Raw genomic sequence first — 25,026 nt, 5'->3', positions numbered from 1 at the left:
CCCATACACACCATGTAAGTGGCTGTAAGAGTGGTGCTTATGTGACCTGTGTCTCTGAGGCCACAGCCCTTGGTAGGAAAGAAATTGAATGTTGTCTTGTTATTGGAGGGCAAGGTTGAAAAATCAAGGTTCTACCCATATTTTCTGAGCCTCAGCACCTGGTGATAGTAAGGGGCAAAGATTTTTTTTGTGGTGTTTACCTAGAGGAAGGTAGTGTTATGATCTAGAATCAGGGATGTCTGACCTTTTGGCATCTCTGGGCCACACTGGAAGAAGAAGAGCTGTCTTGGGACACACATTAAATACACAAACACTAACAGAAACTGATGAACACACACAAAAAAGTTTTAAGTACATTTATGATTTTGTGTTGGGCTGCATTCATAGCCAGTCCGGGACACATGTGGCCCATGGGCTGCTGGTTGGACACCCCTGATTGTGACCTCCCAAAATTTGTTGAAATGCTAATGCACAGAGATGACTATATTAGGAAATGGGACTTTGGGAGGTGTTTAAGTTATGATGGTGGAACCCTCATGGAAGCAATTAGTGCCTTATTCTAAAAGAGGTGCCAGAGAAATCTGTATCACCCATCCACTATGCAAGAACACAGCAGAAAAAGTGCTGGCTAGGAACCAAGAAGAGAACCCTTATCGAAAGACAACCACTCTGGCACTTTGACCTTTGACTTTTCAGCCTCCAGAACATTAGCAATGAACTTCTGTTATTTATAACCTGCCCACTCTTTGGTAGGTATGGTCAAAATGTTTCTGTCTTTCAGGGCTGTCCTCTTCCTTGCCTTTTGACTGAAGAGAGCTACATTTTCTTGGGAGTAATTATGTGTACATTCATTGATGTTACAAGTTATATCTTCTTGGATGGTTGGCTCTTTTATCATTTTTTAACACTCCTTTATCCCTGATAATTTTATTACTCTGCTTTGTCTCAAATTAAAACAGCTACTCCAGCTTTCTTTTGACTAGCATTACCATGCTACATACTTCTCCATCACTGTTACTCTATCTGTGTCTTTATATATAAAGTGGGTTTCTTTATATATAAAGTGGGTAGACAACATATAATTGACTTGAGTCTTATTTTTTTTATCCACTTTAACACTATCTGTCTTTTAATAGGTTGATTTAGACCATTGATGTTTAGAGTCATTATTGATATAGTTGGGTTAATATCTACCATATTTGCTTTCTATTTGTTGCCTGTGTTCTTTTTTTTGTCTTCTACTTTTTTTTGCTTTCTCTGGTTTAATTAACCTATTTATATAATTCCATTTCCTTTTTAAAAGGTTTTATTAATTTATTTTTAGAGAGAGGGAAAGGGAAGGAGAAAGGGAGAGAAACATTGATGTTTGAGAGATACATTAATCAGTTGCATGTCCCCAATGAGGGACCTGGTCCCACAACCCAGGCAGGTGCCCTGCCTGGGTATTGAACTGGTGACCTTTCAGTTCACAGGCTGGCACTTAATCCACTGAGCCACAACAGCTGGGGCTCCATTTCCTTTTTAGTATATCAATTATGCTTATCTTTAAAGACAGTGTTTAGTGATTGCTTTGAGTTTGTAAAATGCGTTTATGAGTAAATTGTCTTCTTTCATATAATAAAAAACCAGTTCAAAGATAGTGCAAGTACCTTATAAGAGAGTGTTTCAGTTTCTTCCTCTGTCCTTTATAACATTGCTGTCATTCATTTCATTTATCCATAGGATAAAATCACTAAATTTTTATTGCTATTATCATTTGGGAAAAATGTTATTGTTATATCAATTAAGAATCAGAAAGATATAAAGACAGTTGGAAGATGGTGGTGAGATAGATGGGATTGGAGTCCACTTCCCCCTACACACGGGTAGAACACCTAACCTATCTTCTGAGAAACAGAGCGAACAGCCAATGGTATCCCAGCATAGATGAATACTGGAGGCCAAAACTGTAGAGGACATTGAAAAATCAGATGGCAAGGAGAGTGCTTCAGGACAATAAGGTCCCTGGGACCAGTGTGGGGTAAGGTCAAGTTAAAGGCATTCATTATCATTAAGCCCTTATTATATGAAATGTTAAAGGAACTTATCTAAGGAATAGAAGAAGATCAAAAACTATGAACAGTAAAATGACAACAAACTCACGACTATCAACAACTGAACCTAAAAAAGCAAACAAACAAACAATGAAAAGAAACACTAAGCACACAACTAGAACAGGAACAGAATCAGAGAAATGGACATCACATGGAGATTTTTCAGTGGGGAAGGGGAGGGGAATAATGGGGGGGAAATGTACAGGGAATAAGAAGCATAATTGGTAGGCATAAAATAGATGGGGAAGATCAAAAATGGTATAGGAAATAGAGAACTCAAAGAACTTATATGTACAACCCATGAACATGAACTAAGGGGGGAGGAATGCAGGAGGGTTGGGGTGTGCAGGGAAGAGGGGGGGTAAAGGGGGAAAATTGGGACAACTGTAATAGCATAATCAATAAAGTATACTTTAAAAACCTTCACATGGACATTTATAGCAGCTTTATTCATAATTGCCAAAACTTGGAAGCAGCCAAAATGCCCTTCAGTAGGTGATGCATAAATAAGCTGTGGTGCATCCAGACAATGAAATATTATTTGGTACTAAATAGAAATAAGCTATCAAGGCTTGAAATGAAATGGAGGAATGCATATTACTAAATGAAAGAGGCCAAATGCTACATAGTGTGATTTCAAGTATATGACATTCTAGAAAAGGCAAAAGTATGAAGGCTGAGAAAAGACCAGTCATTGCACTAGGTTAGAGTTGGGGAGGAGATAAATAGGCAGAGCACAGAGGATTTTCACAGAGGGTACCATACTAATGTTGTCCAAATCCATAAAATGTACAATGCCAAGAGTAAAACCTGATGTCAACTATGGACTTTGTGTGACTATATGTCAATATAGGTTTATCAATTATAACATTTAAAATTCCTGGGGAGAATGTTAATAATAGGGGGAAGGTATGCATGCATGAAATCTGGAAGTATATGAGAAATTTCTGTACTTTTATTTTTGCTGTAAAACTAAAACTGCTCAAAAAATTTTAATTCTTTTAAAACATTTGGGGTTTTTTGGGTCATTTTAATATCCATGAGATCAGTAGTAATGTTGTCTTTTATTTCTGTTGTAATATTATCCTCTCTCTTTTTTTGGTTAGTCTGGTTAGAGTTTATTCAGTTCTATTGATCTTTTCAAATAAATCATCTTTTTGTTTTATTGATTTTTTCTATTTATTTGTGTTTCAATCTTATTGATTTCTGTGCTAATTATTATTTATTTTCTTCTACTGGCTTTAGTTTTATCTTGATCTTTCTCTAATTTCCTAAGGTGAAAATTTAGATGATTTATTTTAGTTTTTCTTCTCTTCTGTGCATTCAATATCATAAATTTTCTTTTAAATACTACTTTGCTGCATTTCATAAATTTTGATGAGTTACATTTTCATTATTATTTAATTTAAAATATTTTTTAAATTTCTCTTGCAGCTTTTTTATTGAAGTAACGTTTTATAAATTTTAAGTGTACAAAATTAGAATTTGATGTCTGTGTACTCAGTTGCATGCTTACCACCATAAGTGAGTGTAATGTTGGTTGTTTATTTGTTTTTATTTTCCCTTATCTGCACTACTTGCTTCTTCAGGTTTTCTGGTGTTTTGTTGTCAGAATCTTTGTGGTACATGGACATGGACAACAGTGAGGTATTGCCTGTAGAAGTGGGTGGTGTGTTGGGTGGAGGGGTGAAGGGAGAAAATCTGGGACAAGTGTAACAGCATAAAAAATAAAAAAGAATCTTTGTGGTGTGTGCTGCCACCTGAGTGGCCAGGGTAGTGGGTGCTCTCACAATTTCTGGCTCACCTGGCTCTCAAGGCACCATCATTGTTGTAAGAAGATGAGGCAGGTGGGGGAAGGTACTGGGTCCTTGAGCCCACCATGCTACTATCTTTATTCTTGTAGACACTGGCACTGTCATGCTGTGCTCAGGTGGCCATAGAGGCTTTGCTGCTTCTGCTACTGCAGCCTGCTCCACTATTACTGGGGGATGGAGCTAGTTTCTCAGGCACTTCTGCTGTGGCTGCCCAACTTGCCCTTCACCAGTCTGTGGTGTGGGGGCCCCTCTTCACCTTCTCCACCATAATGTATTCACTAAGGCCATGGACTCAGTCACAGCAGCTGTGGAATCAGGCCTATGGACACTGTCTCTGAGATTTATTTTTTTATGCATTTATTATCTAGAAGTGTGTTGGTAATTCTCTGAACATTTTGGGATTTCACAGCTCATTTCTATTAATGATTTCCAGCTTAATTTCACTGTTGTTTGAAAATATACTTTGTATGGTTTGTATTACTTTAAATTCATTAAGACATGTTTAATTGCTTATAATGTGGTCTGTCTTGATGAATGCTCCATGTGAGCTTAAGAGCAATGTGTATTCTGCTGTTGTTGAATGAATTAATTTATAAATGTCAGTTAGATCTGGCGGACTGATGACCACCAGTGTTTTGAACTCTGCATCTGATAGGTTATTATCTCTTCATCACTTAGTTGTATTTTTTCTGGAGCTTTGATCTGTTCTTTCATTTGGGCCATTTTTTTTTTTTGTCTTGACGTGTCTGTTACATAGTAAGGGGCGAAGCCTTAGGTATTCGCCAGGGCTAGGCAACCCATATTGGTGCATTGTGTCACTTATGTCGGGGAGGGGTGTGATGGGGAACAATGCTGTTTCCTTGGCTGTGCTGTCCACTGGCTTTCAGTTGCTTCCCCGCTACCCACAAGCAAAGTAGGCCCTTCTGGTGTTGATTCTCCAGTGAGTGAGTTTGTGTACATTCTAGGATCCTGTGGGTCTCTCCAACGAACTCTCCTGTGAGACTGGGAGTTTCTCCTGACACAGAAACCCCTACAGGATTTTACAGTTAAAGGTTTTGAGGCTTTATTTCCCCATGCTGGAACCCTGGGTTGTGCAGTCTGTCTCACTCCCCTGTTGTTCCTCCCAGTTTATCTGCACACAGATGTGGGTCCTCTCAGTCCACCAGATGCCACATTGCTGTGAGTCCTTACTGCCCCAGCTGCTCATTTTCACCCCTCCTACCAGTCTGGATGAATGTTCCTTCTTTAACTCTTTGGTTGTTGGACTTCCACATGGTTCAATTTTCTGGCAGTTCTGGTTGTTTTTTTGTGTGTATTTTTAAATTTGTTGTGGTCCTTCTCTTGGTTTTTCAAGGAGGAAAAGTGTATCTACCTACACCTCCATCTTGGCCGGAAGTCCTTAGTTGCTTTCTAAAAGTCACCTCACTCACACAACAAAAGACATCTTTATTGCTCTCATCACTCAAGAAATTCTGAGGGTTTAGGATCTCTGTGATAGGAATAGCCAAAAAGACCAAATATATATTTCTTATTAAAAAAAATCAGAGTATCACAGTTTTAAAATCATTTATTTGAAAGACTTTCCCTCCACCATTGAATTGCTTTTGCATCTTTTTCAAAAATCAGTTGGCTCTTCTTGTGTACTATTTCTGAGCACTTTGAGCTGTCTATCCCTCTGCCTATCCACACTGTCTTGATTACTGTAGCTATATAATAAGTCTAAAATTTGGTTGAACGATTCATCCCACTTTATTCTTCTGTTTCAAGAATTATTAAATTGACTGGGTCTTCCAATGATGGTAGAATAACAGTCATAGACAAAAAGAACCTATAAGTTTAGGGAAGGCCTTTATGGTGGGCCTTATGAAATAAGAGAGCAAACTAACCACACAGGATGGTCTGAACATAAAAATTCCTAACCAAAAGTGAGTCATGGAAGGTAGTCACATCCTAGGCCTAGAGCTTCCTTGACAAAGGTCAACCTTTACCTTAACTGAGCCTGTCTATTGTATTTTTGCATCAAAGATAACATATCTTTGGAATGCAAGAATAATCCCATTTTGTTCAGAACTCTTAAGAGTACAACCTGGCACCAGATCACCAGACCACAGAATCCCTCATTGTTATTTTGTTCCTCAAATACCATCTTTATGTCTTTTAAATATTAATTACTGACTATTCTGTACCCACCAGTATGTAAAAAAGTATGTTAAAAAAGTATGTATTGCTCTGTTTTTCTTTTTATCCAATCCCAGAGATTCCCTTGCTTTGCTTTCTCCCATTCCCCTTAATCTATCTCCAGTGGATTTCATGTAACCATCCATACCCCTCCTCCTTCGCATATAGAATAAGATGTAAAACACCATTCTTTAGAGCATTTTCTCAATCCATTGAGGTTTTGCTTTCTAGAAATTGTCATCAGCTTAGCTCAAATAAAGTCATAAAAATTCTTCAGAAGTTTGGATATTTCTTATATTGACAGAGTGGTGAGAGCAAACATATTTGTGGTGTTCCCACACTTACAGGAAATGCAGTCAGGCTTTCATAATTTAATGTTACCTGTAATATTTATAAAGTTACAAATTTACTATTTATAAAGTTACAAAGTTTACTTTTTCTAATTTGTGACAGTTAAAAATTATAATTGAGTGTTGGATTTTCATTAAATGTCTCATCTGCATCAGTTGCTATGATCATGTTATATCATAATATGATGGATTTCATTAATTGATTACATTGATTTAACCTATTCTATATCTGAAATAAATACTACTTATTCATAGTATAGAATTATTTATATATATTTGTTAAAAATAAGATTAAAATTTTGAACCACTGCTGTACTTGGACTCTTGGACTTCAGGTTTGTTACCCTCTTATAGAGTGATGTTGATGATGTTATGTCCATTATTAATCCTGCATGTATAACTATGTGAACTAAACTGTGTTTAAAAGTATAGGATATTGGTATGTTCTCTGTGTCATTCTTTGGTGCTGGAGCAGTGGATACCACCACAAGGTGGCCTTACTTATAGGAAAGAGTATATCAGAACAGACAAGAGATCTCATGGGCATAATCACTCAGTTTATTCACTGGAACTATATAACAGTGGTGAACAGGGTGGTTGGGCCTCAGGGACTAATTGACTGCTCAGGACACTCTCCACTCCAAGCCCTTCCCCTGCTCTTGGAGACCAAATAAAAAACTTTACTCTCTACACTTTCTCATCTTTGTGAATTCTATCACAGCCTGTGTCACTAACCACCCTAACATTTTTTTTTATTTTTAGAGAGAGGGGAAGGGAGGGAGAAAGAGAGGAACAGAAACATCAAGGTGTGGTTGCCTCTTGTGCGCCCCCTACTTTTGATTTGAGAATTTTCTTCCTTTCCAATGTAAACTTTCAGCAGTATGAAATTTCCTTTCACTACTGCTATAGCAGCAACCTATAAATTTTGATATGTTGTGTTTTTACTTTCAGTCATTTGAGTGTATTTTAAAATTTCCTTTAGACTTCCTCTTTGACCCATGAATTATTTAGAATTGTGTTGCCTAATTCCCAAGTGTTAATTTCCTGTTGTCTATTATTGATTTCTGGTTTGATTCTGCTCTATTCAAATAGTATACTCTGTATGATTTCAGTTCTATTAAAAGGCTAAGTTTGATAAGATTCATGTTTCAGTTTTTCGTATATCTTAGCACATGCATATTCTGGTGTTTTGGGATGAGTGTTTTAAAATTGCTGATTAGATCTTGGTGGTTGATAGTGTTTTGAATCCAGGGAACCCACAGGGAAAGACCTGAGGTGGTTTGGGGTTGTGGGCTGTAGTTGTTTCCCAGCTTAGTTTCAGGGACTCTATTCCACTTTTCGCCTGACAACCCTTAGCGACACAGACTCCACATCACTTCAGTATGGTCACCCACTGCCTGAGTGACTGACTACATAGGTACTGTCATACTGGCGCCAAGTCCAAGGCATGTGGAGAGGGAAGATTTAGCCCCAGAACCCTTGCTGCACATGCATACTCCAAAGGGGGCCCCCTAAAGAAATCCCGCAGGGACCAGGGGCCATTTTAATTATAGTGGCTTTAGTCTCTGTTTCAGGCAATTGATCACTATCCTGCAAGATCGTAGGTGAGGAGTGGGTGAGTGCAAGGATAGGACTATGCAGGCCTGATGAAGAAGCATCTTTAATTGTCTGCGATGAGCACTTAGGTCAGAGGTGGGAGCGGTCAGTTGATGGAGTAAACGGGGTCGGTGTGCTCTTGAGGTTGGATGCCAGGAGGAGTGATGGGATTTGTGGGGTGGATGGGGGAGAATAACTGCGGGGATAAGTAATCAGGGATCTGAAGGCTGAGTGGTGCTAGACCTTAATTGATTTCCTCTAATGCTTGTTTCTATTTATAATTTATCATGGTATATTTTGCTAGAGAGTTAAAAATATATTGCCATGGGATTGCATATAAGTTTACCTTTTCCTTATTTTAATCCCCTCCAAATCCAGATTGGAAACTTCTTTCATATTCAGAATATAATATTTCTGTATCATTTCTCTTTCTCTTTTTATTAGACACCTCAAAGTTTATTTTAGTCACCATTTTGAAGTAGCGGTTCTGTTTATACTCTCTACTCTTTTTATATTAATTTTATCTTTTTTAAAATTTTGACTATAATTGTGATTCATTCCATTTTTCAGTTTTATACTGGGTACATTTAGAGGCATAAAGTTTTTTTTTCTAAATACACATTTATCTATGAAATATATAATTTCAATTTGAAGTTACACTATTTTTGTTTCATCTATTTTATTTTTTGTAAAATTTTTTATTGTTGTTCAAGTACAGTTTTCTGCCTTCCTCACACCCCTCATCACCACCCCAGCCCTCTCCACCTCCTTCCCCTGTTTCCACCCCACCTTGTTATTGTCCATGTGTCCTTTATAGTTGTTCCTGTAAAGCCTTCACTCTTTTTTCCCATTATTCCTTCCCCTCTCCCCTCTGGTCACTGCCAGCTTGTTCTCAATTTCAATGTCTTTGGTTATATTTTGCTTGCTTGTTCATTTTGTTGATTAGGTTCCAGTTAAAGGTGAGGTCATATGGTATTTGTCTTTCACTACCTGGCTTATTTCACTTAGCATAATGCTCTCCAGTTCCATCCATGCTGTCACAAAGGGTAGGAATTCCTTCTTTCTCTCTGCTGCATAGAATTCCATTGTGTAATTGTAGCACAGTTTTTTGATCCATCGTTTACTGATGGACACTTTGGTTGCTTCCAGCACTTGGCTATTGTAAATTATGCTGCTATGAACATTGGGGTGCATAGGTTCTTTTGGATTGGTGCTTCAGGGTTCTTAGGATATAATCCTAGCAGTGGAATTGCTGGGTCAAAAGACAGATCCATTTTTAGTTTTCTGAGGAAATTCTATACTGTTTTCCATAGTGGTTGCACCAGTCTGCAATCCCACCAACAATGCACTAGGGTTCCCTTTTCTTTACAATCTCTCCAACACTTGTTGTTTGTTGCTTTGTTTATGATGGCCATTCTCAGTGGTGTGAAGTGGTATCTCACTGTGGTTTTAGTTTGTATATCTCTTATAGCTAGCAATACTGAGCATCATTTCATATGTCTCTGGACCCACTGTATGTCCTCCTTGGAGAAGTGGCTGTTCAAGTCCTTTGCCCATTTTTTAAATGGGTTGCTTGCCTTCTTAGAGTGGAGTTGTGTGAGTTCTTTATATATTTTGGAGATCAAACCCTTGTCCGAGGTATCATTGGCAAATATGTTTTCCCATATGCTTGGTTCTCTATTCATTTTAATGCCATTTTCTTTAGCCATGCAGAAGCTTTTTATTTTGATGAGATCCCTTTTGTTTATTCTTTCCTTTATGTCCCTTGCTCTAGGGGACATATCAGTGAAAGTATTGCTGCATGAAATATCTGAGATTTTCCTGCCTACATTCTCCTCTAGGACTTTTATGGTGTTACAACTTATATTTGAATCTTTTATCCACCTTGAGTTTATTTTTGTGTACAGTGTAAATGGTGCTTGAGTTTCATTTTTTTGCATGTAGCTGTCCAGCTCTCCTAACACCATTTGTTGAAGAGGCTATTTTACTCCATTTTATTCTGCTGCCCCCTGCAGAATAAATTTTGTTGGATATTAATTGACCATAGAGATGTGGGTTTATTTCTGGACTTTCTATTCTGTTCCATTGGTCTATGTGTCTGTTATTATGCCAGTACCAGGCTGTCTAGATTACAGTAGGCTTGTAATATAGTTTGCTATCAGGCATTAAGATCCCTTCTACATTGCTGTTCTTTCTGAAAATTGCTTCAGTTATTCAGGGTCACTTATGATTCCATATACACTTTTGAAGTGCTTGTTCTATATCTGTGAAATATACCATTGGTACTTTAATAAGGTATTGCATTGAATCTATAAATTGCTTTGGGTAATATGGACATTTTGATGATGCTAATTCTTCTGATCCATGAACACAGTAAATGTGTCCATTTGTTTGTGTCTTCCTTTATTTCTTCAGTGTTGTGTAGTTTTTTTAGTATAGGCCTTTTGCCTCCTTGCTTAGGTTTATTCCTAGGTAGTTTTTTTCTTGTTACTATGTCAAGTGGGATTTTTTTTTCTGATTTCTGTTTCTGATATTTCATTGTTGGTGTACAAAAACGCTATTGATTTCTGAATAATGACTTTGTATCCCACTGTTTTGTCAAATTCATTTATCAGGTCAAGTAGTTTTTTGGTGGAGTCTATAGGATTTTCTATGTACACTATCATGTCATCTGCAAATAATGACAGTTTTGTTTCCTCCTTTCCAATATGGATGCCTTTTATTTACTTTTCTTGTTTGATTGCTGTGGCTAGGACTTTCAATACTATGTTGAATAGAAGTGGTGAAAGTGGACAATCTTGTCTTATTCCTGATCTTAGTAGGAAAGATTGTAGGTTTTGCCATTAAATATGATGTTACCTGTCAGTCTCTCATATATGGCCTTTATTATGTTGAGGAATGCTCCCTCTCTTCCCACTTTGCTGAGTGTTTTTATCATAAATGGCTTTGCTGTACCTTATCAAATACTTTCTCCACATCTATTGATATGATCATGTGATTTTTGTTTTGTTTATGTGATGTATAACTTTTATTGATTTGCAAATATTGTACCATCCTTGCATCCCTGGGATGAATCCCACTTGATTATGGTGTATGATCTTTTTAATGTATTCCTGGATGCAGTTAGCCAATATTTTGCTGAGAATTTTAGCGTCTATGTTCATCAGTGATATTGGCCTGAAGTTTTTTTCTTTGTTGTGTCTTTATCTGGTTTTGGGATTAGGATGATGCTGGCTTCATAAAAAGAGTTTGGAAGTCTTCCATCTTCTTAAGTTTTTTGGAATACTCTGTGAAGGATAGGGGTTAGTTCTTCCTTAAAGGCTTTGTAAAATTCTCCAGTGACACCATCTGGTCCAGGGCTTTTGTGTGTTGGGAGTTTTTTTGATTACTGCTTAAATTTCATCAGCTGTTATTGGTCTACTCAGGCTTTTTGCTTCTTCTACATTGAGTTTTGGAAACTATATTTTTCTAGAAATTTATTCATTTTACCTAGGTTTTCAGATTTTTTGGCATACAGTTCTTCGTAGTAATTTCTTACAATCCTTTGTATTTCTGTGGCATTGGTTGTAATCTCTCATCTTTCCTTTCTGATTGTGTTTATTTGGGCCCCCTCTCTTGTTTTCTTGATGAGCATTTTCTTGATGAGCATTTCATTTCTGTCTCTGGATGCTTTGTAACTCTACATCTTATTGTCTCACTTGGGGGAAAGGAAAAAAAAGGATAGAGGAAAGAAAAAATATAAGCTTCCTGCTGACTTTAAACCTGTTCAGCAAGTTCTGCTGGTCTTCCTAGATGCTGCAGGAAGAGAGGGGCTGGTCTTCACTTTTCTCCCTTCCTACAGTTTTGAGAGGATGGGGACCAGGTCTGGGCCACAATATTCACAGTTTCCTGGCCTCTGGCCCATGTTCTTTGTAAGCTGCCAGGCTCAAATCAGCCACTAGCTGTGCACCATGTGAGTCAGTCTTGGGCACACTGTTTCAATCAGCCACTTAGTCTCGGATGCGAGGCTCCAATCAACCTTTGGGCACGCAGCATGAGACAAGCCATGCATGTGCTTCCATTCAGCCACTCAGCCTCTGGGTGCATGCTGCTGAAATCACCCTTGGGGCAAGCCAGCCACTGCTCAAGAGTTTCCTGTAAAGCAGCTGCCCACCATTCTTAACAAGTGCATGGCTTTTCACACAGCCCAACTTTCCAACCAGTCTGGAGACTATCCATGTCAGAGTCCAACATGGCCCAACTCTTCCTTTCTGTAGGTGTCTCCTGACACCTCAGTTTCTTTGGTGCCAATGTCCACAGTCCCAGCAGATGTATACTGCCTCTCTATGTCTCCCACTTCATCTCTATTCCCCCCCAGTGACTTCCAGCATCCATATCCCTCCTGGTGCTGGGCTGCCCTCCCTGCTCTGGTAGGGGAGGGAGCTGGTGATCTAACTCTCCTCCCTTTATCCTGCGGCCAGTGCCAGCCAGGGCCGCAGTAGCCTTGGTCCCAGCATAGATCCCAGGGACCTTACTGTCCCAGCACAATATACTCACTGTCTGTTTTTCGATGTCCTCTGCAATTTTTGGCCTCAAAACTTCATATAAGCTGGGATTCCACTAGCTGTTCACTCTGTTCCTCAGAAGATCAGCTAGGTGTTCCAGCTGGACACAGAGAGAACTGGGTTCTGCTCCCACCCACCTTGCTGCCATCTTCTCAATCTCCAATAAATGCAAATTTAGATTAAGCTCAAGGTTTTATAGAAATCCCACAGTTTCTAAAGGGTTGTAGTGGTAGAGGTTTTGCCAGCCTATACTAAAAGAGACAAGTCAATATTATACTTGAGTTACTTATATATCAATTAATTTGAAATATGAAGTATTTTTATATATTTTTTAAATTTTATATTTCAATTAATGTTTACACTTAATATTATTTTGTCTAACCACAGCATAATGGTTAGACAATCATATACTTTACAAAGTATTTTCAGTACCAACCTGGTACCATACATAGTAACCACAATATTATTGACTATATTTCTTATGCTTTACTTACATCCTTGTGACAATTTTGTAACTGCAAATTCCTAAATCTTAATCTCTATACCTCTTCCATCCAGTTGCCCAACCACCCTCCTCTCTGGCAGCCCCCAGTTTGCTTTCTCTGTCTTGAGTTTATTTCAGTTTTATTTATTTTGTCCTGTAGGTTTCATATATAAGTGAAATCATATGGTATTTGTCTTTCTCTGACTGACTTATTTCACTAAGCATAATAGCCTCTAGGTTCATTCATGCTGAAGCAAATGGTAAGATTTCATTCTTATTTAAAGCTATGTAATATATGAGTACACAGCTTTTTTTTTTTTTTTTAACTACTCATCTATTGCTGGGCACTTGGGTTGCTTTGATACCTTGGCTATTATAAATAATGCTGTGAAAAATGTAGTGGTACATATACTTTCAAATTAATGTTTTGGATTCTTTGGATAAATCCTCAGAAGAGTAATCACTGGGTCATAACACAGATCTATTTTTAATTTTTGAGGGTACTCCATACTGTTTCCATAGTGGCTGTACCAACCTACATTTCTACATCTTTGCCAACATTTGTCATTTGTGGATTTATTGATAATAGCCATTTTGAAAGGCATGAGGTAATATCTCATTGTGGTTTTGATGTGCCACATTATTGTGTTACAATACTCTGACTATTATTGACATTGAGCATCTCTTCATATGTCTATTGGCCTTCTAAATGTCCTCTTTGGGGAAGTGTCTATTCAGGTTCTCTGCTGATTTTTTTTTTTTGATGTTATAGTAGTATGAGTTCTTTAAATATTTTGGAAATAAACCTTTTATCAGATGTATCATTGGTAAGTATGCTCTCTATTTAGGAGGTTGTCATTTAGCTTTGTTGATGGTTTCTTTTGCTGTGCAGAAGATATTCTAGTTTGACGTAGTCCCCTTTTTTCCTTATTTTTCCTTTTATTCCCTAGCCTGAAAAGATAAATTGTGAAATATATTGCTAAAAGAAATGTCAGAGACTTAACTGCCTGTGTATTCTAAAATTATTAAGGTTTTGAGTCTTACATTTAAGTCTTTTTACCCAATTTGAGTTTATTCTTGTATGTGGTAGAAGAAGGGGGTCTAGTTTTATTTTTTGCATGTATCTGTCTTATTTTTCCAACACTATTTATTGAATTGACTTTTTACCCCCATTTTGTGTTCTTTTTTTTTAAAGATTTTATTTATTTATTTTTAGAGAGAAGGGAAAGGAAGGAGAAAGAGAGGGAAAGAAACATCAATGTGTGGTTGCCTCTTGCACACTTCCCACAGGGAATCTGGCCTGCAACCCATGCATGTGCCTTGACTGGGAATTGAACCAGTGACTCTTTGGTTCACAGCCTGTGCTCAATCCACTGAGCTACACCAGCCAGGGCCCATTTTGTGTCCTTGCCTTCTTTCTCAAATATTAATTGGCCATATATACATGGGTTTATTTCTGGGCTCCTTAGGAGCTTTCTGTAGCTCCATGTAAATTTTTGAATTTTTGTTATATTTTTTCAAAATAAACCATTGGTATTTTGATAGAAATTGCATTGAATCTGTAGAGTGCTCTGGATAGTGTGAAAATGTATTGATGTTAATCCTTCTTAACCATGAAAATTATATATTCTTCCATTCACTTCTATCTTGTTTTCTTTCTCCAGTGCATTTACTTTTCCAAGTACAGGTCTTTTACCACTTTGGTTAAATTTATTTCTAGGGTTTTTTTCTTGATGAAATTATAAATAACATTCTTTTCTTAGTTTTCCTTTTTGATAGTTTATTATTGGTATACAAAAATGCAACTAATTTCTGTATATTAATTTTTTTATCCTACTTTACTGGAGTCATTTATCAATTCAAGTAGTTTTTGGTGGAGTGTTTAGGCTTCTCTATATAGTATCACATCATTTACAATAATGACTGTTTTACTTCTTTCTTTCCAATTTGGTTGATTTTTATTCCTTTTTCTTTTGTGATTGTTGTGACTAGGACTTATAGCACTACATTGAATAAGAATGCTAAAAGTAAACATTCCTGACTTTTGTCTGATCTTAAGCAAAACACTTTTAGTTTTCCTCTGTTAAATATAATGTTAGCTGTGGGTTTGTTATATATGTTGAGGTATTTTGTATCAATTCTAACATTTCTGAGCATTTTTTATTTTTTTATGTTTTATTTTTTTAATTGTATTTATCTATTTTTAGAGAAAAGGGGAGGGAAGGAGAAACAGAGGGAGAGAAACATCAACGTGTGGTTGCCTCCAGCACTCCCCCTACTGGGGACCTGGCCTGCAACCCAGGCATGTGCCCTCATTGGGAACCAAACCGGCAACCCCCCTGGTTCATAGGTCGGGTCTCAATCCACTGAGTCACACCAGCCAAGACTGAGCATTTTTTATTATAAATGGGTGATAGAGTTTGTCAGAAGCTTTTTGTGCTTATATATCTATTGATATAATCATGTGATTTTTATCTTTCATTTTGTTTATGTAGTGTATTATAATTAATTGATTTCTTGATACTGTATTAACCTCGCATCTGAAGAATAAATCCCACTTGATCTTATTAATGTGGTGCTGGATTTGGTTTGCTAATATTTTGTTGAGGGTTTTCGCATCTATGTTCATCAGAAATATTTGCCTATAATGTTTTTGTAGTGTCTTTATTTGTTTTTAAATCAGGATAATGCCAGCTTCATATAATGAACTTGGGAGTTTTATCCTCTTGAAATTTTTTCATATAGTTTGAGATGTACAGATATTAGTTATTCTTTGAATGTTTGGCAAATTTACCTGTGAAACCATCTTGTCCAGGACTTTTGTTTGCTGAGAATTCATTGATTAGATCTTTGGATTTATTAGTTGAAATCAGTCTGTTCAAAATATCTGTTTCTTCTTCATTTAGTTTTAGAAGATTGTGTGTTTACTAATTTCTTACTGATTGTTCAATTTGTTGGCATATAACTGTATTGTTCATAGTTTTTTCTTAAAATCCTTTATATTTCTGTGAAATCAGTTGTTATTTCCCATTTTATTTAGTTGGGTTTTCTCATTCTCTTTCTCTTTTTTGATAAGTCTGGTTAAAAGCTTTTGGAAAAAAAACAGTTCTTAGTTTCATTGATTTTTTTTTGTATTTTCTCTTAGTCTATATGTCATTTATTTCCATACTAATCTTTATTAATTTTTTTCTCCTGCTCACTTTGGGATTTGTTTGTTGTTCTTTTTCTAGCTCCTTGAGGTATAAAGTTAGTTTGTTTATTTGAGATTTTTCTTGTTTTCTGAGGTAGGTGTGTATTGTTATCAATTTCCCTCTTAAGACTGTTTTTTACTGTGTTTCATAGAATTAGTGTTGTTCTGTATTTATTTTCATTGATCTCATGGTTGCTTTTGATTTCTTCCTTGATCTTATTGGATTATTGTTAAAATGGATCTAAATTGGATTATTGATCTAAAATTATCAAAATTGATCTAAAATGATCTAAAATGGATTAAAATGGTTAAAACTGATCTAAAATGGATTATTGTTAATCCATTTATGTTTAGTAATGTGTTATTTAGCTTTCATGTGTTTGTGTGTGTTTTTTTCAGTTTTTTTTGTATTAATTTCTAGTTTTATATTATTAAGGTCAGAGAAGATGCTTGATCTAATTTTAATCTTCTTAAATTTATTGAGACTGGTATTGTGTTCTAACAAGTGGTCTGTCTTGGAAAATGTTCCATGTGTACTTGAAAAGAATATATATTCTGCTTTTAATCAAACTCCTCTTATGATATCAATTAAATTAATCTTGTTTAGTTTGTCATTTATGGCCACCATTTCTTTATTTTTTGTCTGGAAGATCTATCCATTGATGTAAATGGGGTATTAAAACTTCCTACTATGATTGTATTACTGCCAATTTCTTCTTTTTAAAAAAAATTGTTTTTTAAGTACTGTTGTCTCCATTTTCACCCTACCATGCCCCCCACCCCATCCATCCCCACCTCCCACCCTCGAACCTTGACTTGTCTATGTGTCCCTTATACATGTTCCTTGATGGCCCTTCCCCTATTTTCTCCCATTATCCCTCTTGCCCCACCCCTGTCTGATTACTGTCAATTTGTTCTTTATTTCAGTGTCTCTGCTTGCATTTTGTTTGCTTGTTTGTTTTGTTGATTAGGTTCCACTTATAGGTGATCATATGGTATTTTTCTTTCACCACCTGGCTCATTTCACTTACCATAATGCTCCCCAGATCCATCCATGCTGTTGCAAAAGGTAGGAGCTCTTTTCTTTCTGCATTGCATTGTGTAATGTACCAGTTTTTTGATCCACTCATTTACTGATGGGCACTTAGGTTGCTTCCAGCACTTGGCTATTGTAAATTTTGCTGCTATGAACATTGAGATGCATAGGTTCTTTTGAATTAGTGTTTCAGGATTCTTAGGGTATAATCCCAGCAGTGGAATTGCTGGATCAAAAGGCAGTTGCATTTTTAGATTTCTAAGGAAATTCTATACTGTTTTCCACAATGGTTGCATTAGTCTGCAATTTCTTCTTTTATGTCCTTCAAGTTTTGCTTTATATGTTTAGGTGTTCCTATGTTGGATTGATGTCTTTATCATTAGGCAATGTCCTTCTTTATCTTTTATTGCAGTCTTTTAAAAATCTAATTTGTCTGGGCCCTGTCTTGTGTGGCCCAGTAGATTGAACACAGGCTGTGAGCCAGAGGGTTGCTGGTTTGATTCCCACTCAGGGAATATGTCTGGTTTGCACAGGCCAGGTCCCCAGTGGGGGCCACATGAGAGGCAATCACACATTGATGTTTGTCTCCTTCTCTTTCTCCCTCCCTCCCCCTCTGTCTAAAAATAAATAAATAAAATCTTTTAAAAATCTAATTTGTCTGATATAAGTATTGTTACACCATTTTTTTTCATTTCCATTTGCATATAATTTTCTCCATTCCTCTAGTCTGTATGTATCTTTGGTTATGAGGAGAGTTTCATGTGTAGCATATATATTGGTCTTGTTTTTTTTATTCACCCATCTACCCTACATCTTTTTCTTTAAAGGTTTTATTTTTAGAGAGAGGGGAAGGGAGGGAGAATGGGAGGGAAACATCAGTATGAGAGAGAAGCACCAATTAGTTGCCTCTTGTATGCGCTCTGACTGGGAACCAAACCTGCAACCCAGACATGTGCTCTCACTGGGAATTGAGCCAGTGACCTTTAACTTTGCAGGACAATGTCCAACCAACTGAGACATAACCTATGGCTTTTGATAGGAGCATGCAATGTACTTACATTTAAAGTTATCATTGATAAGTATGTATTATTGCCATTATATCCTTTATAACTTGTCCCTCTTTTTCTTCTTCTTCTTAAAGAAGACCATTTAACATTTCTTATAACACTGGTTTTGTAATAATGAACTCCTTTAGCTTATACCTTTCTGAGAAGGTCATTTCACCTTGAACTTTAAATAATAGCTTTGCTGGAGAGTGTAGTCTTGGTTTCTGGTCTTTGGTTCTTATTACTTTGAGTAGTTCATCCCAATCCCTTCAGACCTAAAGCATTTCTGTTGAGAAATCAGCTGACAGCCTTATGGGAATTCCCTTGTTGGTAACTAACAATTTCTCTCTTGCTGCCTATAAGATTCTCCCTTGGTCTTTAACCTTTGCTATTTTAATTATTATGTGTCTTTGTATGGGTTGCTTGGGGTCCCTCTTGATTGAGACTCTGTGCTTTTTGAACTTGTATGATATTTTTCTTTACCAAGTTAGAAAAGTTTTCAGCTATTATTTTTTTTAAACAGGTTCTCTATCTCTTGCCCACTGTCTTCTCTTGCTACCCTTATGGTGTGGAGGTTTTTATGCTTGATGTTGTCCCAGAGGTCCCTTAGATTTTCCATGAGGTTGTCCATTCTCTTCATTCTATTTTCTTTTTCTTCCTCTACTTGGGTGCTTACTGTTATCTTGTCCTTTAAATCACTGACTTGATTCTCTGTTTCATCTAACCTGTTCTTGATTCCTTCTAGTTTATTCTTCATTTCAGTTATTGCATTCTTCATTTCTGACTGGGCCCATTTATGGTTTCTGTGCCTTTTCTAATGCTAGCTATTTCTTTTTCTTTTAAGTTCTCTCTATGGTACACATTTTCCCCCTAAGGCCCTTGAGCATTTTTATAAACATTATTTTATTTTTTTAAAGATTTTACTAACATTTTTAGAGAGAGGAGAAGGGGGGAAGAAAGAGAGGAAGAGAAATATCAATGTGTGGTTGCCTCTCATATGGCCCCCACTGGGAAGCTGGTTGGCAATCCAGGCATGTACCCTGACTGGGAATCAAACTGGCAACCCTTTGGTTCATAGGCCAGCACTCAATCCACTGAGCCACACTAGCAAGGGCTGTAAACACTATTTTAAGCCCTGCATCTGTTATTATGGTTATTCCATTTCATTTATTTTAAAAAATTCTCTTTCTAAACCAAAGGAAGACAACAAATTTCAAAACAAAAACAACCAGAACTAACAGAAAATTAAACTAATGAAGTCTGACAACTAGGGAGTTAAAGAGAAAACATTCATCTAGACTGGTAGGAGGAGCAGAGATGGGGAGCCGGGTGGAGAGGACTCATGGCAAGGCAGTGGCTGGCAGACCTGGTGAGGCTGTGGCTGGCAGAGTGGGCAGTTCCACATTTGTATGCAGATAAACTGGGAGGAAAAACTGGGGAGCAAGACAGACCACACAACCCAGGGTTCCAGTGGAGGAAAACATAGCCTCAAAATCTCTGGCAAAAACAATCTGTGGTGATTGTGACAGCAGAAGAAACTCCTAGCCTTACAGGAGAGTTCGTTGGAGAGACCCACAAGGTTCTAGAATGTATACAAACCCACCCACCTAGGAATCAGCACCAGAAGGGCCCAATTTGCTTGTGGGTAATGGAGGAAGTTGCTGAAAGCTGACAGGGAGCTGAACAAGAGGCATTTTCCCCCATCAGACACCTCCCCCACCCACCATATACAGCACCACAAGGTAGTGACATGGGTTACCTAGCCCTGGTGAACACCTAAGCTCTGCCCCTTACTATGTAACAGGTGCAACAAGACAAAAAAAAATATTACCCAAATGAAAGAAGAGATCAAAGCTCTAGAAAAAATACAACTAAGCAATGAAGAGATTGCTAACCTATCAGATACACAGTTCAAAACACTGGTAATCAGGATGCTCACAGAATTGGTTGATTATGTCTGTAAAATAGAGAAAACACTATAAAAAGTGAAATGCAGGAAAATGTACAGGGAACCAACAGTGACACGAAGGAAACCAGGACTCATATCAATACTTCAGACCAAAAGGAAGAAACAAACATTCAACCAGAACAGAATGAAGAAACAAGAATTCAAAAACATGAGGACACATTTAGGACCCTCCAGGACAACTTTAAACATTTAAATCATAAGGGAGTCAGAAGGAGAAGAGGAAGAGCAAGAAATGGAAAACTTATTTTAAAACATAATGAAGGAGAACTTTGCCAATCTGGCAAAGGAAATAGACTTCCTGGAAGTTCAGGAAACTTAGAGAGTCCCAAAGAAGTTGGACCCAAGGAGGAACACACCACGGCACATCATAATTACATTAGCCAAGATTAAAGAGTAGAAAATCTTAAAAGCAGCAAGAAAAAAAGGAGACAACCTGTAAAGGAGTTCCCATGAGTCTCGGCTGATTTCTCAAAAGAAAACTTGCAGTCAAGAAGGGACTGGAAAAAACTATTTGAAGTCTTGAGAGACAAGGACCTATATCCAAGAGGACTTTATGCAGCAAAGCTCTCATTTAGAATGGAAGGGCACATAAATTGCTTCTCAGATAAGATCAAGTTAAAGGAGTTCATTATCACCAAGCCATTATTATGTGAAATGTTAAAGGGACATACCTAAAAAGAAGAAGATAAAAAATATGAACAGTAAAATGACAACAAATTCACAACTATCAACAACTGAACATAAAGCAAAAACAAAAACAAGAACAAAAATGAACTAAGCAAACAACTAGAACAGGGACAGAATCACAGAAATGGAGATCACATAGAGGGGTATCAGTGGGCAATGGGAGAGGGAAAATGGGTGAAGAGGTACAGGGAATAAGAAGCATAAATGGTAGGTAGAAAATAGATGGGGGGAGGGGTTAAGAATAGTATAGGAAAGGTGGAAGCCAAAGAACTTATATGTATGACCCATAGATATGAACTAAGTGGCAGGGAGATGCAGGTGGGAGGGGTTGTGCAGGATGGAGGGCAATAAAGGTAGGGGTGGAAAACTGTAATTGCATAATCATTAAAATATGTAAAAAAATTTTCTTTCTGGGAATTTCTGTTCTTTTCTTATGGCTTATTTTTGTCTCCCCATGTTTTATATGTGTATTAGGCAGACTGCTATGATTCCCAGACTTGTTTTGATGATTTTATGATGAAGGTGTCTTACTGGGCTTGGTGACAGTTTTCGAGATCACCTGTTCTCTGTTCTTCAGGAATTTTTTGTGTGGGTTATATGCACAACCCTCTTGTAGTAGAGGCTTGAATACTATAGGACCTTTCATGGGTGGCATTAATCCTTCAGGCTGAATGACTATATGGGTAAACCTGGATCATCATTTATGAGATACCATGCCGGGCTGTTCCTGATGCAGGGGTGTTCTGGTGCCTGCAGAAATCCCCCTTTGCATGTGCTTCTTGTGTGGCTACTTGGGTCAAGCTGTGTTGTTGTCTGAAGCCCACCACTGGTTGTGTTGGTTCTGGGTCCAGTTGGGTGGGGGTCAGGTATAGGTCACTGTCAGACATTGTGTATAACCAATGTGTATAACCATTGTGTATAACCAGACTCTAAGAAGTCTGTAGCTACTATGTTGTTCACTGTTTGTATCTGCATCTACTAGATCTGAGTGTGGGGGGAGGAGCCAATCTGTGTAAAAGTGTCAGTTTCTTCCAGCCTACAGCCAAGGAGAAGATTTGTAAAATGACTGAAGCTCCCTAATGTCCGTCTCCACCTGTCAGCTACTCCACTTCCCCCTGAGGTTGCCTGGTCTTCCTCCAGAGCCTTCCAAAGAGAGCCTGTAGGATGAGCACAGGCTAGCCCTGATAGGGGTAGTGGGTCCTTTACTTGGGGATCATGCAGTCAGGCACTCAATTAGGGGAAAGTAGCCCCTGCATCAAAGCCAAATCCCTCAATCTATTCCAGTCTCCAATTTTATTTCCCTGCTAGGAGGGCTCACTGCAAGTTCAGGTTGGGCTAGACAGCCATATTCTTTGCAGGAGCAAGCTCAGCTACCCTGGGCTCATGAAAATAGATCAAAAGGGTTTCCCACTGACAATTGTGGCAGCCCAGCCTGCAGGAGGGGGCCAAGTACTCCACCCTGGTCACAGACAATAGCTTCCAAGGGCCTCATACTTTGAACATCCCTGCTTTGAGCTGCTCTCCCTTCTCTTTACAAAATTACACCCAACATTGGTATCTGAAATCTAGAAGGCTGATCCAAACAGTCTCCCTTTGCAGGTGGTGTTTATAAGCCTGTAGATGGGGAGTGGGCACTTCTTCCTGGGATAGCATGGAATGAACTCTCAAGGAGCTTGTATTTGTTTCCTTTGCAATGTAGCCACACAACTCAGCCCTTGCTTGCCTGGTTTCTGGACAAAATCCTTTCCAAAAGACAGTCCCCAAAATCCCACTTCTCTGTGGCTCTCTCATCCCCTATGCTGCTGAACCAAGCAGGATGAGGCTGAGGGTTAGCATTATGTGACACTTCAATCTCTTCATGCAGCTGGCCTCAGCAGGGCAATGCCAAAAGTCCAAGGTCCATGCAGGCTTTGAACCTGGCAAAACAAGGCTGAAAGTTTCAGCCCTGAGCACCTTCCCTGTGCTTCCAAACTCAGCAGGACATGGCAGGCCTAGTGGCTCAACAGGTGGGAAAAGGAGCATCATCTGTGCACTGTAGGCAGGGGAAACTGGTTCTGTTTCCCAAACCACACACTTTAGTCACTGTCTGGGTCTTTTGCCAGAAGCCCCCCCAGAAGAAAGAGGGCTCCTTAAAGTTACTGCTGGATGTAGCTGGGGGGCCCCTACACAGGAACCAACAAGGACAGCCTGGTCGACCTCAAACTCCCCAGGCTTGTGCTTCCTTGGGAACATGCAGTTTGAGTCTACAGGGGGACTAAATCCCCACTGTAGGGGATTCCCACTGTCAGATGCCACATGGGTTCCTCTTCCCATCTCTGTTGCTCTGGGTTGGGGATCCCTGCATGGGGTTGAGACCCTATGCTCCTAGGGGTAGGGAGTTTTGCATCTATGATACACCTTCAGCTTCTCATCCACTGCAGCACCTGTGTGGAGGGGCTATCTCTGCATCTTCACCTTTCTTACCAGTCTCTATGTAGTTTCTTCTGTAATCCTTGGTTATAAAATTTCAGATCAGCTAGCCTCCAATTGGTTTTTCAGTTTTATGGCTCTGTAATTTAGCTGTATATTTTGGTTTGGGGCTGGGAGCAAGTGGGTGCAACTTCCACCTGCTCTGCAGCCATATTGAAAAGGTGTGAGTTTCAGTTTTATATCTCACATCTGAGTGAAATCACATGGTTGTTAGCTTTTTTCTGACTGACATTTCACTTAGCTTAATATTCTTAAGGTCCATTCATGTTGTCACAAATGGCAGTATTTCACCTTTTCTTATGGCTGAGTAGTATTCCATTGTATATATGCACCACATCTTCTTTACCCAGCCATCTATAGAACACTTTGGTTGTTTTTGTATCTTGGCCACTATCAATAATGCTGCAGTGAGCATAAGTGTGCATATATATTTGTGAATAAATAAATGTTTCCAAAATTTTTAAGAAGATACCTAGAAGAGGGGATGGGTCATATGGTAACTCTGTTCTAAATTTTTTGAGGAGCCTCCATACTGTTTCCATAGTGGCTATACCAGTTTACATTCCCACCAACAGTAAGTTTTCCTTTTTCTTCCCAACTATTAACACTGCTATTACTCATTTTGTTGATAATAGCCATTATAACAGGTGTGAGTGGTATCTCACTGTAGTTTTGATTTGCATTTCCTTAATAGCTAGTGAGTTTCTGCATATTTTATATACCTGTTGGCCATTTGTATTCTTGGGAGAAGTGTCTGTTCAGGTATTCTGCCCAATTTTTAATTGGATTATTTGTTTGGTATTGAGTTGTATGAGTTCTTTATATATTTTAGATATAAACCTCTTGTTGGAGCTGTTGTTTGCAAATACCTTCTCCCATTTGATTGGCTGGGGTTTTTTTGTTTGTTTTATTGGTGACTTCTTTTGATGTTCAGAAGGTTCTTAGTTTGACATAGTACTATTCAGTTATTTTTGCCTTTACTTCACTTGCCTTTGGAGTCAAATTTATAAGATCTCTGAGACTATAACCAAATTCAGGTCCAGATGCCTGCTGCTATGAAAGCCAATACTAGAGTGGCAGGTGTTGATGTAAAGGAAAGTGGTTTATTTGCAGATGCTGGCCATCTGGAAGATGAAGCACTCACATCTCAAAGCCCATCTCCTGGAAGATGTCGCAAAGCTCATCTCCACCTCTCATTGGTGGCAGAGGTTTTTATTATAAGGAGAGGGCTGAAGAATTCTCTATGTGTAGACTAGCACAGTCCATTACAATAAGGCAAGTGATGGTTTGGTATGCATCAACTTAGTTTAGTCATAATGGATTCATGTCATCTTGGCTTAATGTCATCCTGGCTCCATGGTTGAAGGTCATGGTTGTCTATGTGTCTGTTCATATTCCAGTATCAGACTGTTTGGATTACAGTGGCCTTGTAATATAGTTTGATATCAGGTATTGAGATCTCTCCTACTTTGTTCTTCTTTTTCAAAATTGCTGAGGCTATTCAGGGTCTCTTTGGGTTTGATATAAATTTTTGAAATATTTGTTCTATATCTGTGAAATACATCATTGG

Source organism: Phyllostomus hastatus, unplaced genomic scaffold (assembly GCF_019186645.2).
Source record: "Phyllostomus hastatus isolate PE091 unplaced genomic scaffold, TTU_PhHast_1.1 phas_contig_41, whole genome shotgun sequence".
Taxonomy (NCBI): domain Eukaryota; kingdom Metazoa; phylum Chordata; class Mammalia; order Chiroptera; family Phyllostomidae; genus Phyllostomus; species Phyllostomus hastatus.
The sequence above is the reverse complement of the archived record's forward strand: the minus strand, read 5'-3'. Positions refer to the sequence as shown.